This window comes from Rana temporaria, chromosome 1, assembly GCF_905171775.1.
Source record: "Rana temporaria chromosome 1, aRanTem1.1, whole genome shotgun sequence".
In the NCBI taxonomy this organism is placed as follows: domain Eukaryota; kingdom Metazoa; phylum Chordata; class Amphibia; order Anura; family Ranidae; genus Rana; species Rana temporaria.
In genome coordinates, this window is record NC_053489.1 from 127,806,580 (window position 1) to 127,833,190 (window position 26,611).

Below are 26,611 nucleotides of genomic sequence, written 5' to 3' on the forward strand. Positions count from 1 at the left end.
CAATGTTGTCTTGTGCAAATAAAATGGTGTCATTTTTTCAAAATCAGCCAGCCCTTAGTCTAACAATAAAAGGAGGTGAATGTAAGGGGCACCCGAAATGCAATAGTTGTGAAATAAACGTCTTTATTTGGAGTACAGATGGTGGAATATAGCCAATGCATTTCAGGGGACAAAAGACTTGTTTTATTTATTCCACTTTTATTCCACTTTATTTATTCTATTTTTTGTTTTATCCTCATTTTTTATTTTATTTTTTATTCTTTTTTTTTCCGAGTGCTTCTTTACATTCACCTCTTTTGATCACTATGGGAGCGACCACCTGAGGTAACAGCGCAAACCCATAACATGGTTTACCATCTTCACAAAACAGTCAAGCATCAAACTCTGGAAAGGACCCTTTCTTACCTTGCCTTTTGGACCTCCTATCTACAACCAGTGATCAACCAAGTCAGTCCAGGGCAATCTCTACCCTTCAAGATTACTTATGCCTAGTACACACGTGTGAGATTTCCAACGGGAAAAGTTCTGTCGGAAATCCTGAGGGGAAAGCCCAGAACCTGCTCGGTAACTTTACCCACTGCACATAACCGGTTTTCCCGTTGGGAAAACTTCGATGAGAGCTTTGGTCGGGAATCCCGACCATGTGTATGCTCCATTGCAGTTTTTCCCATAGGAAAACTGCCAAAAACTGTCGGGGAAAAGTCAACCGGAATGCCCAATTGTAAAAAGTGCTCTAGTTAGGAAGGGTCAGGAAGGGGGTAAAATCTTCCGGGGCTGAAGGGGTTAACCTCTCTCTCTCATCCTGGGAGATTTTAACATCGCCCCAGTCTCACCGTGCTTGCCTTTCCCTGGGGACACGCATTACGGAGATCGCAGGCGCGATGTGTCCCTGGGACATGGCGCAACCCCGATCTCGATAAAGAACAGATGACAGGGCTCTTTACCCATGTGATCAGCTGTGTCTAATCACACCTGATCACATGTGAACAAGGAAATTCTGGTTATCGGCTCTCCTCGCCTCACACTGACAGTGTGTAAGAAGAGGAGAGCCGATCAGAGACATCTTTTTTGAGGGGAGACCTGTACAGTGCCGGATTATCAGTGCAGCCCCAACAATGCCCTTCAGTGATGACAGTCAATGCCCATCAGTGATGCCAATCTGTGCCCAGTGATGTCAATCTGTGCCCATCAGTGATGCCAGTCAGTGCTCCCTTTCAGTGCCCATTGGTGCCTGCTCATCAGTGCCCATTAGTGCTGCCTATCCGTTCCGCCTACCATTGCCCATAAGTGACACCTATCAGTGCCCATCAGTGCCACCTCATCAGTGCCCTTCAGTGCCAGTGAAGCCTCATCAGTGATGGAGAAAAATTACAACATTTTCTGACAGAAACAAAGAAAAACTTTTTTTTTTTTTTTAATTTTCAGTAAATTTTCAGTAATTTAATTTTTTTTTAAGCAAAAAAAAAAAAACCCCAACAGTGATTAAATACCACCAAAAGTGGATGTGCCGGGTCTGGCCCCGGTAGACCTGGTGATGGATAGACTTTTGGGCATCAATGTGGGGTGAGGTGGGGACGGTGCTACTTGTCGGGATGGTGATGTTTGAAACGGTTTTGGGGCAGGGGGGTCTACCTCCTGTCTATGGATACTTTATGAGTATTGGTTATCTTAATCTTTGTTATTATTCTGTCCCCGCAATGTCAAGGGGACCTTGCATACCTTGTACCTCTGCAAACTAAATAAAATTTTGTTGGATCCAAAAAAAAAATACCACCAAAAGAAAGTTCTATTTATGTGAAAAAAATGCTAAAAATTTCATTTGGATACAGCGTTGCATGACCGCGCAATTTTCATTCAAATTGCAGCAGCTGAAAATTGGCCTGGGCAGGAAGGCGTAAAAGTGGCTTGTACTGAAGCAGGTAAAGAAGTTTGTATTAGAGTGAAGCCTCGTACACACGACCTGTTTTCCGGAAGGAAAACTGCCAGGAGAGCATTTGGCCGGCAATCCCGGCCGTGTGTATGTTCCCTAGCAGTTTTCCCGTCAGGAAAACAGCCGGGAATCCCGACGGCAAAATAGAGAACCTGCTCTCTATTTTCCAGAGTGTTTCCTGCTGAGAAAACCGGTCGTCTGTATGCTTACCTGAGTGTAGAAAAACCACACATGCTCGATAACAAAGTTAGTGTGGGATGTAGCAAGATGGCGGCGACGGAATCGAAAGTTACGAGACATCGGCTTGTCGTAGTCGATAATGTCACCGCGTTCTTGCCATTAAAAACGTTTTTTTTTTCATGACGGTTTCCCAGCCGTGTGTACAGGACTTTAGGCTAGGTTCCCACTGGTACGAATTAAAAATCGCGATTTCGCGGCCGCGATTTTGACACAAATTTGACGCGATTTCAGAAAAAGCCAGTATATAGGGCTGAATTCGCATCACACATGGATCAAACTCACACAGGACCCTTTTTTCCGCAGCTTAGATTCGCACCACACTGATGTGAACTGCACTAATGGAAATCAATGTTATTATAATGACTTGCGAATTTGAGAAATCGCAACGGCTCAAATTCGCAATAGAATTAGCAGCCGTGTGAACCGGGCCTTAGAGAGTAATTGTGTGCAGAAGTACTGACAATTATGACATAATATCATAATAAAAAATAATGTGATGCTCATTATTATTGCTACTACAATTTTTTTTTTTTTTGTTTAACCTTTTACTAGGCAACTTATTTCAGCAATTGCTTGCTGTGTCAGTGGAAGAAAGGAGAAGGCTTAGAATTTACATTAATATTCCTTTCACACAAACAACAAAGGGGCTGTAAAAACAGGCGTTGATCCGCATCTTTACTGTTCCCCCGACCTCCCATCTACAAGCAGACATGGTCCTGGTGGAAACCGTACACACTGCCATGGCTGCAATGCACTTTTAACACTACATGCAGAGTTTGACAGGTGCCATTGCCTATCAAACTGCCCCATGTAAGTGAAAGAGGCCTCATCACACAGGTAAGCCAAACACTTGGCTTGCAGTTGCTGTGTGGTCCTGAAATGTATCATTGCCATTTGCCAATTGAAAAAAAAAAGGAAAAGTTAAAAAAGAAATAAAAAAGGCACCAGGAGGCAAAAGCATCATCTTCTGAACACCTGCTAACCTCCTTTCACCATCTTTTGAAAAGTGATCCGCCAAGGATTGCTTTTCAGAGGACGGTAAAAGATACCGCTAATGTGAAAGGAATCTAAGTATCTGAGATGCTATAAGAAAAAAGGCTAATAAACTACTGGTGGAAAATGAAGCCTGAATGTTAATTTCATGCAATAGTTCTCCCCTGTTCCCTAAAAAATCTTCTAATCGCAGCTCTAATCCCTACTAATGTTCTGATCCTTCTGACAGCTCTCCTGCTACCTGTTCTTAAATTTAGACATACTATAGGTCAGGGGTACTTAATTAAAATTCAAGGAGGTCCGGTCGGCAAAATTTTCTTTGGGCCGACCTCCGAATCTCAAGTCTGTGTTATGACTCTGAGAAAGATTGTAGTCATTGTATTTCTATTAAAACATGAGAAATGTACAATTTCAACAATATTTATTGTCAAGTTTCAGGTGTCCCCATCACAGTGCCCCTTTTACATCAGGTGTCCCCATCACAGTGCCCTCTTACATCAAATGTCCCCATCACAGTGCCCCTTTACATCAAGTGTGCCCATCACAGTGCCCCTTTACATCAGGTGTCCCCCTTTACATCAGGTGTCCCCATCACAGTGCCCCTTTACATCAGGTGTCCCCATCACAGTGCCCCTTTACATCAGGTGTCTCCATCACAGTGGCCTCTTACATCAGGTGTCCCCATCACAGTGCCCCTTTACATCAGGTGTCTCCATCACAGTGCCCTCTTACATCAGGTGTCCCCATCACAGTGCCCCTTTACATCAGGTGTCCCCATCACAGTGCCCCTTTACATCTGGTGTCCCCATCACAGTGCCCCTTTACATCAGGTGTCCCCACCACAGTGCCCCTTTACATCAGGTGTCCCCATCACAGTGCCCCTTTACATCATCAGGTGTCCCCATCACAGTGCCCCTTTACATCTGGTGTCCCCATCACAGTGCCCCTTTACATCAAACATTCCCGTCAGAGTGCCTCCTTACATCAGATGTCCCATCAGAGTCCCCCTTAACATAAAATGTGCCCATCAGCATGCCCCTTAACATAAAATAAGGGTCACGCTGATGGGCACATTATATGTTAAGGGACCCTCTGATGGGCAAATTTTATGTTAAGGGACACCCTGATGGGCACATTTTATATTAAGGGGCACTCCGATGAGCACAACAAAACGTGCCCCTTAACATAAAATATGCCCACCAGAGTGCTCATTACCAAAAATTTGCCCATCAGAGTGTCCCTTAACATAAAATATGTCCAACAGCGTGCCCCTTAATATAAATGTGCCCATCAGTGTGTCCCTTAACATAAAATAAGGGTCACGCTGATGGGCACATTTTATTTTAAGGGGCACTCTGATGGGCACATTTTATTTTAAGGGGCACGCTGATGGACAAATTTTAATTTAAGGGGCACGCTGATGGACAAATTTTAATTTAAGGGGCACGCTGATGGACAAATTTTATTTTAAGGGGCACGCTGATGGGTATATTTTTAATGTGCACACTGATGGCCACATTTTATGTTAAGGGACACTCTGGTGGGTACAACAAAATAGTTCATCAGTGTGCCCCTTAACAAAATATGCCCATCAGTGTGCACATTAAAAATATACCCATCAGCGTGCCCCTTAAATTAAAATTTGTCCATCAGAGTGCCCCTTAAAATAAAGAAAGGTGCCCATCAGCCTGACCTTTAATTTAAATATGCCCAGCAGTGTGCACAATAGAAATACTTTAGTGATCACTAGTTAGGTGTATAACACATACCTTGCATGCAGGAGGGCGGAAGCTGCGAGACATTGGGAGCCAGGACCCGGGAACAGCGAACAGCGGGGGGCGGGGCCCGCCCGTGACCTCACGCCTCTACTCGCAGGGAGAGCCGGGAACCACGAGCAGCAGGGGGGCAGGGTGCGCGTGACGTTACGCCCCTACTCACGGCCCGTCAACTTTTGTTTTCACAGAGACCTGCGGTGAGGAGCAGGGGGCGGGCACATGCACGCAGCATCAGTGGTTGCTGAGGAAACCCGCGATCCCAGCAAACTAACGCTGCCATTTACAATTATACTGGCGGCCTGGCGGTCCGGGGAGAAGCGTCACTCGGTCCGGACTCGGACCGCGGGCCGCCATTTAGTGACGGCTGCTATAGGTTATAATCAATGACAGCAGAGAGGCGCCATAAAAAATGAACCATGGGGCCCCATGATCTGCAGTTCCGCCCCTGTTGTATACCATATTTATCGGCATATACCGCGCACTTTTTTGCCCTGAAAATCAGGGCAAAATCGTGGGTGCGCGATATACACCAATACCCGCTTCCCGCGCCGAGTTTGAACCACTGCGCGGGCATATACCGAGCGCAGTACATTCGGGTATAGTCTGGCAGGCTCGGCTCCTCTCGCGGTCACGTCCTGGACGTACAGGACGCACAGGACGTGACCTCGAGAGGAGCCAAGCCTGCCCGACTATACCCGAGTGTACTGCGCTCGGTATATGCCGGCGCAGTGGTTCAAACTCGGTGCGGGAAGCGGGGATCGAGCAGCGGAGGACACCACGATGGCCGCAGAAGGACGCCAGACCCGACGAGGAGGACGCCACCGAAGCCGCAGACGGACGCCGGACCTGACAAGAAGCAGGGCTGTCTTAATGAGAGGGCACACCTGGGAACTGCCCAGGGGCCCCAGCTGCATGTGGGGCCCCTGCACTTTCCCCAAAGCAGCTGGTCCTTGAGCCCACTCTGCCCCGAAATTGGAGGCCCCATGATGGCACAGAGAGTGATAGATACACAGGGGAGGCAGTCTGCTTCATACTTACTTGATATCCGTTTACCTGCACTGTCATCATTGTAGGGGCCCCAGAGCATTACTTTGCCCAGGGGCCCATGATGCTATTAAGACGGCCCTGAGTATAATTCTCTTAAAAGAGGTACAAAATCTAGACAGTCGGCGGTTCCCATTTAAAGATTTCCCCTCTATTCTTTATCTATTAAGAATTAAAATATTTTTTTGGGCTTCCCACTACCATGGGCAAAAATAATAAAGAGAATCCAATAATTTGAAGGAATTGATATGAAGAGATGACAATTCTGTGCAGGGAGACGGGGAGAGATGTCGTTTTTTTAATTACTAGTTTATATTTTTTTAGTTTTGTCTTTGATACACGTCTCTAAAGGCAGTACACAGCTTCCCATGCCTTTCGTATGACAATTGCTGCTTATTAGCCTTACAAATGGTCAGAATTAAATAATAAAAAGTTCCCCCATCAACCTCAATGGGGTTTGCTGCAAAGTTTGCGAATTTGAACTTCGAGCAAGATTTGAAAAGCTGTTCACAAACCAAACCCAGGCAGATTCATTCACCCCTAGTAGGGTTGCCACTTCACTTCAAGTCAAAAACTCGAACACTTTAGCAGCGCACAGCAATTTTTCCACAGAGTCCCCCTTTACATCTGAGTCCACAGAGTCCCCCTTTACATCTGAGTCCACAGAGTCCCCCTTTACATCTGAGTCCACATAGTCCCCCTTTACATCTGAGTCCACAGAGTCCACCTTTACACCTGAGTCTTCAGAGTCCCCCTTTACATCTGAGTCCACCTTTACATCTGAGTCTACAGAGTCCCCCTTTACATCTGAGTCCACAGAGTCCTCCTTTACATCTGAATCCACAGAGTCCACCTTTACATCTGAGTCTTCAGAGTCCACCTTTACATCTGAGTCTTCAGAGTCCACCTTTAAATCTGACCTCACAGAGTCCCCTTACACTGTAAGGAGGGACTCTGCAGACTCCTATGCAAGGGAGAACTCTGACATAAGGGATGCTCTGGGAACACTGATTTATGTAGGAACACTGAGAACTCTGGTGTATGGAGAGGACTCTGGTGTAAAGGGGAACTTTGATGTAAGGAGTGCTCTGAGAACCCTGATTTACCTTAGTTTACTCACTCAGAGACAGGAGAGAGAACGGGGCGGGGGGGGGGGAGAGAGACATTTGTCACAGACAGGGATAGATGGTGAGCTCACTTACCCCCTGGCAGTCAGCACCTCTCATCCACATATATCTGTGGCTGCTGGGCTTCAAATTTCTGGCCCACACTATCCTTTTCTGAGGCACAGGGCCAGGGATTGGAGTGTGGGCAGACACAGAGGGGTAGGTGTGGGAGGAAGAAGAGCAGATCGAGCCCTCTCTCCTCTCCCGTCTGTGTGTGTGGAGGGGGGGGGCTGTTAGTACTGGCTCTGAGCAGTGTGTGAAATAGTGTAACAGATACTTCCAGTTTAGAAAACTGCAGCCAGCAACCTTGCTGTGTAGTCATAGTCCAGTGTGAATAATTTGTCTGGGTTTCAGACCGTCAGAAACCCTGACACATGATTCCAAACCCAAACTATCCAGGTGAATCCCGGAAAGGTGGTAACCCTACCCCCTAGTAGGGATGAGATTTGCATTTGGGTCAAAGTCAGTCTGCTTGCTATTCACACACCCACCAGACTATTACAGTTGTTTGTTGGCTGTGTTCCAAGTTTGTGGCCCAAATTTCTGGTGCTGCTGTATTGGAAAAATAGCATCCTGGGTAACTCCACTAATCGAATGAAGTCATTAGCATATGTGGTCAATGAAATCGCCTGGGATCCCCCGTACTGTGTTTACAGCAGTGTCAGGGATTTGTCATTCTGTGACAGAAGCGCAATGCGTACATATCAGCAGATGGCAGGTGGTCGTGATTGACAATGTATTCACATCACTGGATGCTGTGACTGACAATGTATTTACATTGCTGGATGACATAACTGAAGTTGTCAGGGGAAATTTTTATCCTTTTTGTAGTTACAAAAATATATATATAATAGCATTAAAGTTCTTTTTCACACAGTTTGTGTTAATTTCTCTCTTGTAACTCTTTGTGGGAATGAGTAATAAAGGATACCAATATACCCCTGTACCCATTCCCTTGGGAGGGGACAGATATCTGGATAACCTTTTAATTTAAAGGGGGTTTCCCAATTCCACTAAAAAGACCCTTCCCAATAATCCCCACATCCTTTTTGGAGGACCAGGTATGGGAAAGAGGCCCTTGTCCTTTAACATTGAGACAAGTCTCCTTGCAAAGGGAAAGGTTATGTCATGCCCCCCTTGCAAGGTACTCCCTCATGAAGAAAGGCATGTGGCTTGGTCTGGTATAGCAAAAAGGGGGAGGGGACACTCACTGCCCTCCCTTTTCTGGCCACCCATGTCGCATGTAAGGATGAAGCCTAGTACACATGCTTTCTGATTCTTCTTGTACGAAAATCGTACAAAAACGGTACACATTAAACTAATATCGTTAGTTTTGTTCCCATACGAGAAACGTTTTGGAGTTTGTCCCTTTGGGAATTTTGCACGAAAAATTGCAATCGGCTGTCGAACGTTGTGTACACACTATACGAAAATTCTTTGGACGAAAATGTTCGCCTTATAGTGTGTATGAGCCTTTAAGGAATCCCCCAAGCGTGTTATTGAAACAATTTGTGTATTTTCAATTTTGTGCTTTAAGCCAGGGTCATCTTGAAGGCAGGGCGAAAGGGGCAGCTTCCCTGGGCCCTGTCATTGTTGTGGGGCCCAAAGCAGCTGCCTCATACTTGCCAACTATGCCAGTTTAAATTCCCTGTGCTGTGTCCTGATATCTCAGTGTAAAGTGCTGCCCAGCTCTGCCCTATTGTTGTGTACAGATGACTCATCAGCAGACCCTGTGTTTACCATCATTCATATGTAAATAGTGGTGGCATTCATATGTAAATAGCTGAAACTGGCGGCATTCATATGTAAATAAAGGCAGCATTTATATGTATATGGTTCGTATTATGAACTGGTGCCCGACCCACCTGGTGGAGATGTACCCGTCCGCAGATATTAACTGTTGGAGGGGATGCAACCAGAAGGGGTCATTTTTACATACTTGGTGGCACTGTCCCAGGATTAAGAAATTCTGGGAGGAGATAACACCTTGGATAAAAAAGATAACACTTAGAGCTATAGAGCCCTCCCCACTACATTTCCTTTTTCATGGGATGCCATCATCTATTGAATTTTATAAAAGAAGTGTCACTCCACACTTGATAAATGCAGCTAAGGCACTAATTCCTAGGTTCTGAAAACAACCCAGATGCCCCGCGATAAAGGATTGGAAAGGGGAGGTAGGAAGGATTATGGAATGGGGAGAGATGGGTACATATAGTGAGAGATCAACAGGACAAATTTAAGGATACATGGGCAGGATGGTTATACTATTCTGCCGAAATAGGGACGGAGTAACCTGGGGGTTGGGGGGGGGGGGAGAGCCAAGCCAGGTTTTTTTTTTTGGTCTGGGGTTGTATTGTTGTTGTGTTCTCGTTTCCTCTTTTTGGAGATTGGAGGATAATGGGTGTATGTGAGTATTTCCCGCCACCCAAAGGGGCTCTATAGGGAAGAAATAGAATAAAAAAGGGGAAAACAAGAGGATAGATCCAGAGAAAGCCAAGGGGAAAGGGAAACGAGTGTTATATGTTAAAGGGAATTTATAGGGGTAAATTATAAGCATTGTATATGTCTGTCTCTGTTTACTGTTTTTTTTTTCTTATATACATATATATTTTTGATTGTAAAATGAGATTTGTTATAATAAAGGAAAAAAAGTGATTATAAAAAAAAACAAGAAGAAATCATGTGCTGTAACCTCTAGCAACTAATCAGTGAGCCGTAGTGTGTGCTGTAACCTCTAGCAACCAGTCAATAAGTGGAATGAATGCTGTAACCTTTGGCAACCAATCGCAATCACTGCCTGATCTGAAACAGTAAATTGATTTTAAGTCTAGCTGATATTTATTGTATGTCTCAGAGCAGGTGGAGAGCAAAATTGCATGGGGGGGGGGGGGGGGGGCAAGAATTTTTTTTTCCCCAGGGTCCAATCAACATTAAAGATGGCCCTGTTTTAAGCTGTATGAAAAAACCCTGTACCTGGTCTACGGTATATTTTAAAACCCTCTTTTTGCATTGATACACATCTCCCACCCCAAGTACTTATCCCCTTTTTCATCAATTGCTTGCCTATTAGTCTTGAAAAGTGACAGAATAAATGAGCTATTTTCATCTCCCATAGACTTCCTAGGGCAGGGTTTGACAAATTTGCTTGAAATCTAGGAGCCAGTTAAAAAAGTTAGGAGCCAGAAAACACTCCCCGTCCCACCAAGCTCGCCCGCAGAAGCGAACGCATACGTGAGTAGCGCCTGCATATGTAAACGGTGTTCAAACCACACATGTGAGGTATCGCCGCGATTGGTAGAGCGAGAGCAATAATTCTAGCAATAATTCTAGCCCTGTAGAATTTTTTAAACATCGCCTATGGAGATTTTAAAGGGTAAAAGTTTGTCGCCATTCCACGAGCGGGTGCAATTTTGATGCGTGACATGTTGGGTATCATTATCTTTCACAATATAAAAAAAAAAATTGGGCTAACTTTGCTGTTGTCTTATTTTTTAATTAAAAAAAGTGTATTTTTTTCCCAAAAAAGTGCGCTTGCAAGATACGGTGTGACAAAGTATTGCAACGACCACTATTTTATTCTCTAGGGTGTTAGAAATAAAAATATATATAATGTTTGGGGGCTCTAATTAGAGGGAAGGAGATGGATCCATTAGAATTGCCGGTTTACTTGTCATGCCAACGCCCACCACAAGATGGCGCCAGATCATAGCAGGAAGCATAGGCCTGCAGAAGGCCGCAAAACCGCGGCCTCAATTACCGGCCGGTGCGGCCCGACACGATCGCGCGGCGGGGGCGCACGGAGACATAGTGTCTCCGTGCGCCCCCACCTCCCCCGCCTGGGGCGATTGCGTCGGGCCGCGCTGGCCGGTAATTGAGGCCGCGGCTTTGCAGCCTTCTGCAGGCCTAAGCTTCTTTCCCCGGGCAATTGGTCGCCAATTCTAGTCGCAATTGCGACCCGGCGCCCGGATTTTGTCGAACCCTGTCCTAGGGGGTTCTTCGCTAAGTTTGGGGTTCCCAGACTTGCTGCTGAGTTCACCAGACCCAGCTTGAATCAAATATAGCCAGGTTCACTCACCTCTACCTCAATCACGTTTAGTCCCAATGGTGAAACTTGCTAGGACAAATAGAGGGGTGAATCTCCCCAGCAGGGACACAGACAGCAGCCCCCAAAAAAAACGACAGGGGTTCTAACACTTCCCCCACTCTATACAAAGCAAAAAAGGTTTTTCCTTTACTATACTGTGTATAACATATTCTATTGAGTATTATTATTAATCGCAACTTTTTGGTCCCAGAACCTTGTCACCTAAATAGCTAAGTGCCTTTGTTTGAGAACATTGTTACACAAACCCCTTCACTGCGGATTGCTCCTGCTATAGCCTTGAATTTCCCAATCCATTATTTTATGCACACTTGCGCAGCCCTTCATTGTGCTTTGAATATAATGGGGGAGAGACTGAATAAACTCACAGGGTTTTATTATCAAAGCTAATGTCCTGCTTTCCTGATTACAGCAGAGCTGCATTTCATAAATGGAAGCTCTGAGTAAATTACCACCCCATGTTAATACAAGCGGCAAGAAGGGATTTCTAAATCCTCCTTAATGAGAAGAACATATTCAATTGTGTGTCTCAAGCCCATCAATTTCAAGTCTGCCTAAGCAAGGAAGCCAGCCTATTATGTCCAATGCACTTGCTAATATACCAGTGGCATCGTTAAGAGGATAAATAAACCAAGGGCTGCTTTCGTTAAGCAATGAAAATAGTTTTGTTCAACGGGAAGATTAGTGTATCCAATCGCAGGCATACTGTCAGCGTTTATTACAGCAAGATAACACTGTGCAATTTGCATAGATCAAGTCAGTATTTTCATCTAGGAACCTTGTCAGAGCACTAATATGTATTATGTATGGCATTTATGGAAAGACGTTGGTATGTACAAGAAATTTCAGGTCCTATTCTGCTACTTTAAACAGCACTGTGCAAGTACTGTTCACCTAGATAAGGGGTGTCTAAACTTTTTTCAGAGAGGGCCAGATTTGATGAAGTGAACGTGCGTGAGGGCCGACCATTTTGCCTGACATTCTTTGAACCATTACAATTCAGTGTGTTCGTCTGAACACTAATACACTGCCCAACAAGAATTCTCTTGCCTTTGTGGCTGTGTGTGGTGAAGAGATGAGATGGGGCGTGTTATTTGGATATACTGTATGTATCGGCGTATAACATGCACCTTCACTTTAAAAGGGAAGTTTCAGAAAATGGTCAGTGCCCATGAATGGAGCCTAATTAGTGCCCTTCTGCAGCCCCACCGTTTCCAGGAATGCAGCCCCACCATTGCCATGAATGCAGCCCCACCTTTGTTATGCCTTACCATTGCCAGGAATGCAGCACCCCCATTGCCAGGAATGCAGACTCACCATTTCCATCAGTGCAGCCTGATTGACGCCCATCTGCAACCTCGGATAGGACAGTGAGGGGGTGGGACTAGAGCCAACAGATTACATAGAGGAGAATCTATTTTCTCGGCCGTCTCTTTAATACAAAGTCCTGCTTCTTATGATGGACAGAACATTCATCCAATGGCAGCGCAGGAGGCGGGACTTCCTATTACAGAGGCCGCTGTGCAAACTGTACAAACTGTGTGTACGGCACTCGTCCTGTCTCCACCCGGTTCTCTCCAAGGCAGCTAGCGTGTATATCTTTTGTGGCCCCTGGTGCTCAGGGTTTCGTTGGAGGCCACAAAAGATATACATGTCCAAATTACCAGGCGGGCTGTTCAAAACCGGAACGTGGGTCGCGATTGGCCCACAGAACGGACTTTGGACATGCCTGACCTAGATACTCAATGACTGAAAAGTACACCTGAGTGTAACTCTAATAAACTATAACTGCTTGATCAATGCAGCAAAATGTTAATGTTCTGCTTTACTTTAAACTTTATAAAATGGGCCTTTTTTATATTGATTTACTTAAGCCTAGTACACACGAGTCGAATAAGGGACCTTCTAGTTAATGGACAAAGGTGTCTGGTTCCACATCCTTGCTTACTGTTATAAGTTGGGCATGACCTGAGGTCATCCCAGGAATTTAGCAAAGGTACTGGACTCGCTTTTCCCCTCTCACCTGGAGAGACTTTACAATAGCCCAGACCTGGTAGAGAACCAAGTTGTAGGGTTCTTCGGGTAGACTCAGGTTACATGTTTAGTTTTTTGGGTAAAAACGATTCCCATTCCCTCTCTCCGTTTTTTTGTTTTTTTGGGAGAGTGATGGGAACTAGTAGGATAAGCACTTTGTGCTTGGTCTGGTTTCCTTTCTTTTTGTTTGTTTTAATGGTATGTTTCATGGTTTTCATATGCTATAGTGCTAACATTCAAAGATATGTTATGACAAGGATTATGCTGCTCATTATTGGTCTCCATATTCACGTATACTACCAGGTCCTCCTGCTAAGTCCCCACCATGATGGCTGATCTCAAGGATAACTCCTTTTCCGTTCTTTCATGGAACTTTAGAGGCCTAAATTCCAAATTTAAAATAGCCCTCCTAGTTCAATATCTGAAATCAAATTCTCCCCAAATTCTCCTCCTCCAGGAGACCCATCTTATGGACAGCAAAATCCTAACATTAAAAAAGCCGTGGATTCAAAAGGCGATTCACGCCACATACTCCACTTACGCTAGGGGAGTGTCGGTTCTGGTGCACAAAAACTTCCCATGTGTAATTGAAGAGATATGCACAGACCCCCAGGGTAAGTTTGCTCTGGTGGTATTTAATCTATGGTCTCAAATGTATATTGTGGTGAACATCTACGTCCCTTCGCCTTTCTCCCCTACTGTTTTATTCAAGGTTCTGGAGAGGGTCACTCCTTTTTGCCGTGGAAGACTATTGGTCATGGGTGATTTCAATGCCACCATGTCAGCTGATCTTGACAGGCCCACTCCTACCAAATCACATTGTTCAGGTCTGTCCGCTTGGGCCCAAGCAATTGGCTTGGTTGAGATATGGAGATGGAAACATCAGACTACCCGGTCCTACTCCTGTTTCTCGGCGTCCCACAAAACTGCTTCGCGTATAGACCTGGCCTTTGCCAACCCGCTGTTGCTGGCGGATGTTTTAGAGGCGACTTATTTGCCTATTGGACTGTCGGATCATAGACCTCTGACTGTGGTTTTTCGCACCCCTGCCACCCATAGCGCAGCTTTGTGGAGGCTGGAGCCAGAATGGATCTCCCATACAGACCTTGCAGATGAAATGCCTCAATTGTTGAGTGAATTCTGGGAGCAGAACACAGGGTCCTCCCCTACAGACATTACATGGGACGCCTTTAAGGCCTACTCTAGGGGACAATATATATCTTCTATTGCGGCAATCAGACGAAAACAAGCATTAGATGCTTAGTCCTTGCAGCAGTCGGTACTGGAGCATACTAACAATTATAATGCAGACCCCACTCCAGGCCACTTTGATCTCTTGGCAGCTGCACAGAGAGAACTGAACCTTCATCTGGTAGAAATCACAAAGTTAGACGCGTATAAAAACAGGCAACGATTCTTTGAACAGGGTGACAGGAATGGACGACTGTTGGCCATGTTGGCCCAACATGACTAACCACTTACACTTATCTCCACTATAACCACCCCGGGTGGGGGGACGGCAACCACCCCTTCAGATATCCTACAAGAATTTAATAACTTCTATGAAACTTTATATACCTCCAGTCTGCCCTCTGACTTCCGGCCTGAGGAGCTACGGGGTCTGTTGGACCCTCTGGCCCTCGGCTGGTTGTCGGACTCAGAACGAGAGACATTAGTGCAACCTTTCACAACATTGGAGGTTTTGAATGCAATCCGATTCTTCCCCTCCGGAAAGGCACCAGGCCCAGACGGGCTGCCGATAGATTTTTATAAAACACATGAAGAGGTGTTAGCACCACAGTTAGCATTGTTATTTACAAAATGTGTCTCGGAGGGGAAATTAACGGATTCTATGTACCACGCCTATCTGACCTTGATCTATAAACCTCATAAAGACCCTACTTTCTGTGCTTCCTATAGGCCCATTGCGCTGCTAAACAATGACTTTAAAATTTTGACCAAAATCCTTGCTATTAGATTATACCCCATGCTACCCTCAGTGATTGACTTTGATCAAACAGGTTTCATGCCCCGTAGAGCCACAGATGTCAACCTTCGTAGACTCTTCACAAATATCCATGCCCATCACATTAATGACGGATCTCGCACTGTTGCCTCCTTAGACATCGAGAAGGCGTTTAATACTGTTGAGTGGCCCTTCTTATGGGAGACATTGCGTAGAATGGGCTTCCCTTTGTTCTTCATTAAATGGCTCCAGGTGATATACAAATGACCCACCTTCTCTGTGCGCCTGGGAGGTCAATTGTCTGGCCCCTTCGGGCTCTCCAGGGGTACAAGGCAGGGCTGCCCTCTCTCCCCGGCACTATTCACCCTTGCAGTGGAACCAGTGGCGGAGGCGCTGCGCACGTCCCCGCATATCAGGGGTCTGCGCATAGGGCTGCTGGAGGAGAGGGTAGCCCTGTATGCCGATGACATGCTCCTTTTCCTCGGCGATGCAGGTCCGTCATTAGAGGGTGCGCTGACAGTACTGAACACCTTTTCCAGGGTCACGGGACTAAAAGTCAACTGGTCCAAATCATTACTATTCCCAATAAATCAAGCAGCAAGGACGACATTCCCTTCTGACACTCCCCTTCAGTGGGTGGACACGTTCAAATACCTGGGTGTAACTATCTCCTCTCGAGCAACAGACTTAATCTCTCTCAACTTAGACCCAGTATTACTAGATATAAAGGTCAAACTTAAATCGTGGAGTAATATCCCACTGTCCTTATGGGGCCGAGTTAACCTCATTAAAATTAAGATCATTCCCAGGCTCACTTACCTTTTCCATCATTCCCTGCAGTGGATTCCCAAATCCTTCTTTAAAAGGCTTAATCAGGTTTTCTCTTCCTTTCTCTGGGGCCCCTCCCTGCCGAGATATAAACTAAGCACCATGATGAGACCGCAAACACAAGGGGGTATGGCATTCCCTGATTGCTATAAATACTACCACCTTGCATGGTGGCTAGATCCAGATACATCGAATTCAGCTATAGTCCTGGAGGCGGCAGTGGTGGGTTCATTGGAGGCACTCAAATTGCTGGTCTATAGGGGACCTTGTTCCCCCTACCCCCTGACCCCCTCCATGTTCACCACCATACGCGAATGGAGGGCAGGGTTGGCGGTGGAAAAGTACAGACCTAATGAAATCTCACCGAACACTCCGCTTTGCCTGAATCCGACTACACTTCATTTCTACAAAATGTATAAACCAAATATGGCATAAAACTTATATCTCATATAACGGAGAACAACACTTTAATCTCCTTGTCTCGACTCTCACAGACTCATAATATACCAAATCATTATGTCTTTCGGTACCTGCAATTGTCGCGTGCGTTTAATACCCAATTCCCACGTTCCTCCTGCATGGTGGTTAAGTCAGGGTTGGAGAAGACACTTCGTTCCAGATGTGCTGAAAAACCAACATTTCGTCTTTATGAACATCTGATATTTGTGTCTCTCCCTCCCATGGATAAGCTCTGGTCTTGTTGGCAAAGAGATATCCCTACACTGGACAACGTTGATTGGGACGATGTTTGGGATTTCCCCTTTAGCTCCCTAGTTTTGTTGTGAGACAGACTTGTGCAGTTTAAAATAGTACATAGAGCTTACTTTACACCTTATAGGCTTCATAAAATGAAACCTGAGCTCTCTGCAGAATGCTGGAGGTGCGGTGTCTCCCCGGGAGACTTTACACATATTTTCTGGGCTTGCCCTAAGATCCAGCAATATTGGACCGAGATGCTATATCTGATTGGCCTGGTCGCCCTGATTACAGTGCCAATGAAGATGGAGGTGTGCCTCTTGGGCCTGATAGAAACACTGGTGCCGACTGACGCAAAGAGAACTTGATTGGGTTATTACTCTTTTATGCTCGAAAAATATAGCTATGCACTGGAATAAACTCACGATGCCTTCTCTGGCTCAATGGAAGCGTCTCGTAAACGAGAGCCTTCCCCTGTATAAAGATACATATGAAAATAGAGGGTGCCCCCTGAAATATGAAAAAATATGGTGTACGTGGCTAGCGGAACCTACTACGGCTTGATAGTCAGGTGAAGAAGTTACGGAGTAGATTTTTATGTGTCAGCTTCTAAGTACTCTGCCAAAACGGGGTAAAGGAGGATTGTGTGCCTGATCGGGGAATAGTTGGTTCTGATGATGGAGGAGACCTCTGACATACTGGGTATCGTGCTGTGTCCTGAGTACCCATATACTTGTCATGAGTTGTTAATTTTGCATGCCAATCATACAGAGATTTGTTAAGCACTATCTGACATGCTGTTTATGTCCCTGTTCTCTCTTTTTTTTTGTTTATTGTTCAAAAATGCAATAAAAACGATTTATAAAAAATAAAATAAAAAAAAACAGCAAAGCAAATCATATAGCAATACAAACTTTACACATGTATGTAGTTTCCTCATCATCCCTTCTAGGATTGGGTGATGAGTTGCTTGCTGTGACTTTGCATTTAAGCATTTAACAGGTCGCTGCCCACTTCTTTAGGAAGAGAACTACAGCCAAGCGCTATCATATGTTAAAAAAAAGCATACAAAGGTACACTCCAAAAGCAATACGACCAGTGCCAATTTCCACACCGGATAGGGCAGTTCATCAGATTTTGGTCCACTATGTCACCTTAAGTCAAGACACTAACCACAATGACAGATTATAATAAAGATGAATATCTTGAGTGTCCTCATTTGGTAAGATAGGTGTCCAAAGGTCTGTCTATGGTAACAGTCAGCCAGCCAGGGAGAGAGAGGGAACCACCATATCCCTTGTTCAGCAGTTGTGGAATAAGCTTATAAGAACAAGTTGGGGAATGAGAGCTCATTCCACAACTGCTGAATCAGGGATACAGTGGTTCCTTATCTCTTCCTGGCTGGCTCCTTACCATAGACAGACCTTTGGATGCCATTTGGGGACACTCAAAAACTATCAAGATATTCATCTTTATTATAATCTGTCATTATGGTTAGCGTCTTGACTTATGGCAACACAGTGGAGGAACTGCCCTATATGGTGTTGAAATCGTCACTAATGGTCATATTGCTTAACGTCTGGACGTTAAATAAGCTACTTGAACCAGGTACAGATCTATGTTTCATAGTGTTCAAGATACCATTGACAGAATTGTTTTTTATTTCTTTAATGGGAGGTTTACCTGCCTAACAGAAGAGACAATCATAGAACCACAGTAAACAGAGTTTAGCAGCCAATGACATTATAATAATGGCGCAACTGAAAGTTAAAAAAAGGTGCAAATGCAAAGTGGGCTGTATGCTTAGGATCCTTACTGCCCACCATTCAGGGATATTTAAGGTCTTCCACATGTTGTTTTATGGTTGTCAGACCTCATGCTTGCAGGGCACTGGTGTTATAGACTGGTTAGGATGCATGCCATCCCATTATCTTACATCTTGGCTCAAGACCTCTATGAAATCCTACAGTACCCGTTATTTTTTTGTTACACATCTGTCATCTAGCCTAGACCAGAGTGTTGAAAGCAAAGTAAAAAAAAAAATATATATATATATATATATAAGATACTAAGCTGTGCTTAGATCCAACAGTACCAGAAGACAAGATTCTCCTTCGTCTGCTGCCGAATGACGGAAGGAAGATGGTGGCACAGGACTATCCAATCCTGATATCCCTGGCATCTGTGAGAGGAGCTTACCCCCTCTCCTGACACAGCCTGAGGTCTGAGAACTGAGCCGCACTTCCCCAGCACAGAAAGAAGAGGATGGGGCGTGGGGAGATGGAGCGCACACAGGGTGCATGCGTACTCTGAGATGTTTATTTAAAAAAAACATGAACCTGAAAGATTCATCTACAGTGAAAGTTTTGTGAATGTCAGATTGAGTACCGTATAAATAAGTCCCTTAGTAATATGCGCACATTTTTCTGTAGGAATTATCCAGATCTTCTTTTTAGGTAACAGCAATTGAAGTGGAACTCCAGGCAAATAGGGTTTTGTGACTTGTGGTGGTAAAAAAAATAAATTGCATCTATTAATGTTTATCCCATGTTTGGATCGCTGCTGTGTAGTTTAAGAATCATACTTTCAGTCATGCTGTACTTCCAGTACTGCAACTATGAGAAGCTATAGTCTGGTTTGTATGCCCCTCATTTTCTCTTGTCCATTCCTAGGCACTCCTCTGCCAATAGTACAAATAAATGGCAACCACCCCAACCTATAACTGGCATTTGCAGTTATACAAAGAAAAATTGCCAGCTCACTTACCAACCAGCCTGCAATAAACAGGACAATTCAGTTTGTTGCAGGCCGGGTTGGTAAGTGAGCTGGAAATTTTTTTCATTTGTTGTTTTTTGACTCCTTTGCTGATAGTCTTATAGTATATCTGCAGCATGAGATTTAAGGCACTACTGCCTTTGATTGTCTCTCAGGAGATATGAAATGAGATTTGGTGATGTAGCTACTGTGCTGCCCACTGATCTTCTTGTTGGAGGCTTTGACATGAAGAAAGTACATACCTACCTCCAGCACCTCACACAGTGCAGAACAAGGCATTAACAATAGGGAAGGATCAGCTGCAGGGAGACCAAAGGCAATACTGGTGATTCATCATTTGTCCTCTGCCTACTAATTTTGGGTTCCAGAGCTCAGTTCCTTTTTAAATAACTAATTCTCAAGGTACAGACAAGTTTGCAAGTAAAAAGCAAAAGCCTTTTTCATTGTCTTCAGCAACATTATGAATAGGGGAGGGGGGGGGGGGAGGTGAATATTGTAAAGAGCATAAAAGATAGGCCAGACCATCACCCTGTATGGCCACTAATAGTGGCTGGTCAGTTTTTCTTTACAATAAAGGCCTCTAAGTTGACCATTTGAATAAGGGTACCTCTCATGGGCCAGGCCCTCTAGAGGTAAATCAGGGCCTCCATTCTACATGGATGGTTAGCATTGCAATGGAGGGAATGTCATGTCTTTCAAACAGTAACACCTGCAAACAAAAGAATCAATCCTAACTCCAGGATCACACTCTAGTCACTGTACCAAATCTTACATGGTAATTACTAATGACTGGATACTCCCAGATGCCTAATACACTGTTTCAGATTACCTTCATCCAGCATGCAGTGCCAGCATTTAATCATAAAAACCGTGTGACATTGCATTGTCATAAAAAACACTCTACCATTATGAAAAGAATAGTTTGTAGTACTGGTATAGCAGTTTTTGTATAAATATGCACACTAGTACTGGCTGAGCATGCATCTTTATGCATTGCGCAGACATGCCAAGTTGACACAAACCTAATTCCATGAAAACATAGTAATCATGCAAGAAAACTCAATCTGTTCAATAGATTCTCTACTAAACTGATTAGTCTGGGCTTTCTGTACAGGTCACATAGTATAAACAGATAGGCGAATGTCTCACATCGTAGCCAAAATAAGCAAGACCATGTGATGTGTCTGTGGGTAATTTAACTTGCGTCTACTTCTAGCTTGCTTTTGTGGTTTCTTATGTTCCCGTACAGCCATACATACTGTTCATTGATGCCAGTCAACTGTTTGCATTTATTTTGTAATATGCACAGAAAAAATTATCATTGAAGTCCAACTGGTAGCAGTGTGTACACTTCACTTTTAATTGATGTAGTACAGAGACATGCAGCATGCATCCCATTATACATTAAGAATGTGCACACCCAGACTTATAAAGGGAACACTTATGCCCCGTGCACCCGATTGGAATTTCCAATGGAAAAAGTCAGATGGACTTTTTCCTTCAGATTTTCCGAACGTTTAATATTTTTTATCGGAAATTCCGATGAATTCCATTGGACTTTAGATATAGAACATGTTTTATATTTTCCGATGGAATTCCGTCAGAATTCCGATGTGATTTGGCCGGGCAAAAGCAAGTTTGTGTGTACGCGGCATTAACCAATTTAAACAGCTGTGAAATGCCCACCATCACCACCACTTCCCACACATGGAAGAAAGGGGATTCCAGTTGTGCAAGGCATTTGCTTCCTTCATGGCTTTCCCTGTGCCTGGCCCCAACTTCCTCCCACCATTCTGAGAGTAATAGGTACATTGCCTAAATGCTGGTAGAAATAAGACAGGCACCTTCTACCTTTCTAGAACCTATGAGAACACTGTCTAAGGCCCCTTTCACACGGATGGCTGTTTTGCCGCGGATAAAAGCATGTTTATGTTTTGCTGGAATTCAAGACTCCAGGCACAGCGATCAGCTGCATTTGTACAGTACTTTTAGCTGTGGTTGCGTTTAGCCGCGGCACGATATTGAATGGGGATCCGACTTGGATCCCTGCCAATACCAAGCACTGTGTCTGATATGAATCTTGAGGGGGAACTCCACGCCAAATTTCAAATAAAAAAAAAGGCATGGGTTCCCCTTCCAAGAGCATACCAGGCTCTTGGGTCTGCTATGGATTTTAAGGGGAACTCCTGTACGCGGAAAAAAACAGCGTGGGGGTCCCCCCAAAATCCATACCAGACCCGTATCCGAGCAGCAGCCCGGCCGGTCAGGAAAGGGGGTGGGGACGAGCGAGCACCCCCCCTCCTTAACCATGCCAGGCCGCATGCCCTCAACATGGGGAGGTAGGTGCTTTGGGGCAGGGGGGCGCCCTGCGCCCCCCTGCCCCAAAGCGGCCTCCCCTGGCGGAACAGAACTAGACGGCAGTGAAGACCAGGACCCCCCAGAAGACGTAAAAGAAGCCCTGGCCCCCCTCGTAAAAGAGCTAAAGAAGAGAGGGGGGGCCCGGCAGAACGCCCCCCGGAGCTGACTAATAAACTACTTTAAAAACCCTGTGTAGTGTGTTTTTTTTTTTTTTAATTCTGGCAGGTAAATGGGTAGGGGTACTATGTACCCCATACACATTCACCTAGGGTGGGGGCCAGGATCTGGCGGCCCCCTTATTAAAGGGGGCTCCCGGATTCCGATAAGCTCCCCGCCCGCAGACCCACGAAAACCAAAGGCCAGGGTTGTCGGGAAGAGGCCCTGTCCTCATCAACATGGGGACAGGGTGCTTTGGGGTGGGGGGCCTTTAGGGCGCCCCCGTACCCCAAAGCACCTACCTCCCCATGTTGAGGGCATGCGGCATGGCACGGTAAAGGAGGGGGGCTCTCGCTCGTCCCCACCCCCTTTCCTGACCGGTCGGGCTGCTGCTCGGATACGGGTCTGGTATGGATTTTGGGGGGACCCCCACGTCGTTTTTTCAGCCTACGGGGGTTCCCCTTAAAATTCATAGCAGACCCAAGGGCCTGGTATGCTCTTGGAGGGGGAACCCATGCCGGTTTTTTATTTGAAATTTGGCGTGGAGTTCCCCCTCAAGATCCATACCAAACGCAGCTGACACAGTGCACTGCGGTTACCTGTGGTTATGTGCCGATAGCTGCGGTACATTGCAGCTGGACACATCCAGTTCTAATTGTTTCTATCCGCACAATACCACAGGTAGCAAAACCGCAGGTAACCGTAGTGTGTGAAGGGTGTCATAGGAGAGTATTGTGTGCTTCTAGCTGCGGTAAAATCCACAGCTACAAGCACCATTCTATCCGTCCGTGTGAAAGGGGCCTTAAAGTTAGGCAGTTAAGCCCTAGTTTGCAGAAGTACAAAGGAGTAAGAAATTTGCACGGTTAATGGCTTAATTGTGACCCAGTAACTTAAAAACAATGAATAAACCCAAACAAACATGCTTTTTTATAGGTAATTGCAAGTAAACTTTTATAATTTCATAATCTATATTTGGATGCCTTTAACTGTTTCAGCGGGATGTGTAAACTACTGAGTTAAGTACTTGCATTCATTTTCTGAACCACCCACTAATGCTATAATTCCACATTATAAAATAAAACATTTAACATTAAGTGCTGGTAATGTATTAAAGGGATTCTGCTCTAAACTATATAACTGCTATAGCGCATCCCCCTTAGGAGCCGCTGGTCACGAGTAGGGATCCCTCACCCTGTGCAGTCAGGCACACACAGGCTTGCTTGCTTGAGACAGGAAAGAGTCCATGCAGCTTTGTTTTGTATTTTTTTATTAAGGGTTTTGAACTTGGATGGTGATAGGGATATTATGGGATGCCCACTTGACTGGAACAAAGTCTTTAGAGGTACTTCCTCCAGCACTTCACTTGCTTTGTAGAAACACTCAGGCCCCTCTGGAACACTGTTTAGGTGGGATCTGACAGGGCACTCGGTCAGATCCAGCAAAAGACCATTAAGGCTAGGACTGTGGTCCCCTTGTCTTCTCCCTGGAGATCTCCTGGATATGTTTGCTGGCTCCTGCTTTCCTCAGACCTGCTTCTGTGCCTCTGGACAGGACCCCTCTGTGAGTTTGAAGAGGATCCCTCCAGCACCTGAGCTCCAGGCCCGAAGTCACCCCCCACCCAGACTAGGGGTCTACCCTCAAGGGCCTCCGACAGCCTCCTCAGCTTCCACCCAAACTCACATTGCCCCTGCTGGACTGATCCAGAGTATTTTAAAGGTCCCTCCCCCTGCCATCTAATTTGGCCTGGGATTGGTTGGCAACCTCAACCACCCTCCCATTCTTCTGGAAGTTTCTGCAAAGTTTCAGCAAGTAGAGGGAGGTAACAGAGGTGCTGCATGATGAGCCATCCAGCCTTCCTGAGTCACTCATCCTGACCCAGATTCAAAACACACAGGCTTGGCTGTGGGGTCAAGCAGAAAGAGCTGAAACTGAAAAAAGAATATGTTGCTTGTGTTGCAATTATGTCCTTTTACCTTCAAAACTTCAGAAGAAGAATGATGGTTGGAATCCAAGTGATTGCTATGGAAAGCCGAGACATGTACCTTTCTTACAGTTTTAGAGCATACCCATGAGTTATACTAGAGTATATAGGCTATTTATAATTGTGTAGCACCCTCCTAGGTAGGTGCTAGAGAGTGTCTATATACACTCTCTAGCACCTACCTAGGAGGTGCTAGTGCTAGGAGGAGCACATACCTAGGAGGCGCTAGTATTTGGCTTTTCTGCTTAAAAGAGAAGCAGACAGGAAATGAAGGTGCTGTCTGCTTAACAGAAAGCAGTGATAAATTAATGAGATCTGCTCGGTGTGCTCTGGTGCGGCTCATGCTGGCTTGATGTTTCACACTGATCCAATAGCAAGAAGGCATATTGGAGACTGGGAGGAAACCTAGCAGGTGAGAGCATGGATGCAGATACATCCATGGCCAATTAGAAGGGGATGTACCCCAAGGAATTCTGCGTGCCTGTATTTAAAGGGGTTGTCAAGGTTCGGCTTTTATTTTCTAAATAGGTTCCTTTAAGCTAGTGCATTGTTGGCTCACTTACCTTTTCCATCAATTTCTCTTCTAAATTTTTTTTTTCTTTGTTTGAATTTCTCAGTTCCTTTTTCTCCTCAGTAAGCTTTTCACCATCATCCGACCGGTGGAAAGTCATTTAGAACAGCTTACTGAACACCTTACTGAGGAGGAACAGGAAGTGAGGAATTCAGACAAAGAAAACAAAGAAAAAAAAACATTTAGAAGGGAAATCAAAGGAAAAGGTAAGTGAACCAACAATGCACTAGCTTAACCACTTAAGCCCCTGACCAATATGCTGCTAAATGCCCAAAGGCGTTTTTACAATTCGGCACTGCGTCGCTTTAACAGACAATTGCACGCTCGTCCCAAACAAAATTCACGTCCTTTTATCCCCACAAATAGGGCTTTCTTTTGGTGGTATTTGATCACCTCTGCGGTTTTTATTTTTTGCGCTATAAACAAAAATAGAGCGACAATTTTGAAAAAAATGCAATATTTTTTTACTTTTTGCTGTAATAAATATCCTCCAAAAACATATATAAAATTTTTTTTTTTCCTCAGTTTAGGCCGATACGTATTCTTCTACCTATTTTTGGTAAAAAAAAATCGCAATAAGCGTTTATCGATTGGTTTGCGCAAAATTTATAGCGTTTACAAAATAGGGGATATTTTTATTGCATTTTTATTAAAAAAAATTTTTTTACTACTAATGGCGGCGATCAGCGATTTTTTTCGTGACTGCGACATTATGGCGCACACTTCGGACAATTTTGACACATTTTTGGGACCATTGTCATTTTCACAGCAAAAAATGCATTTAAATTGCATTCTTTATTGTGAAAATGACAGTTGCAGTTTGGGAGTTAACCACAGGGGGCGCTGAACGTGTTAGGCTTCACCTAGTGTGTGTTTACAACACGTCATCGATTGTGTCTCCCCTATAAAGGGGATGACACGATCGATGCGCCGCCACAGTGAAGCACGGGGAAGCCGTGTTTACATACGGCTCTCCCTGTTCTTCAGCTCCGGGGAGCGATTGGGACGGAGCAGCTATAAACAAATAGCCGCGCCGTCGTCCCAGATCGCTCCCCGAGGGAATCCGCCCGCCGCACGCAGCGGGGGGGTCCCGATCGGACCCCCGACCCACAGAAAGGCAAGGACGTATATATACATCCTTCTGCCTGTCCGTGCCATTGTGCAGACGTAAATAGTCGTGCGGCGGGCGTTAAGGGGTTAAAGAAACCTATTTAGAAAATAAAAAATGAACCTTTACAACCCCTTTAAATCTGAGGAGCACATGGGCTCTGGGTTCCAGTCCACCTCACCTCTAAGGAGAGAGGCACAGGTGGGGAAGAGGCGGCTGCCTCTCCCCAGCATAGGCTGCCGTGCGCCCTCATTGTGATGCCCTATTGTCCAGAAACTATGGACATAAATTTATGATATGATTTTTTTTTTTTAAATCTTTTTATTTAATTTCTTAAACAAACAAAACGTAACATGACAACACATCATACACATTAAATCTGAAATATATTAGTAAAATAACACGGTCCCATCACCTTGCATAGCAAAAACAAGAAATAAAGAAGAATTATAATGATTATCACTTTTATTACCATCATTTCTAAGCATAAATATCCGATATAGGCAGGGTTGGACTGGCCATCGGGACTACCGGGAGTTTCCCGGTGGGCCGATGGCTCAGTGGGCCAGTTGTCACTCAGGGGCGTCAGGAGGGGGTGGCTAAAGCCCCGAATGGGTCCCCAAAAAGCCCGGAGTCCGCCCTGAGTGTAAACATCCAGACCAGTGATGATTGGTGGGCAAGCGGGGGCGTGCGGCCGCAGTGAGAGTGGAGCTGTCAAAACGATGTCGGGGATGGGCGGGGCCAATATGCGGGGGCACCCCCATCATCAGTGCTTAGATGTGACAGCTCCACTCTCACTGCAGCAGCAAGCCCGATACCAATGTGCGGGGCCCCTTTCCTCCAGTACATTTGCAAACACTGCCTGTATACACTCTGACAGTTAGA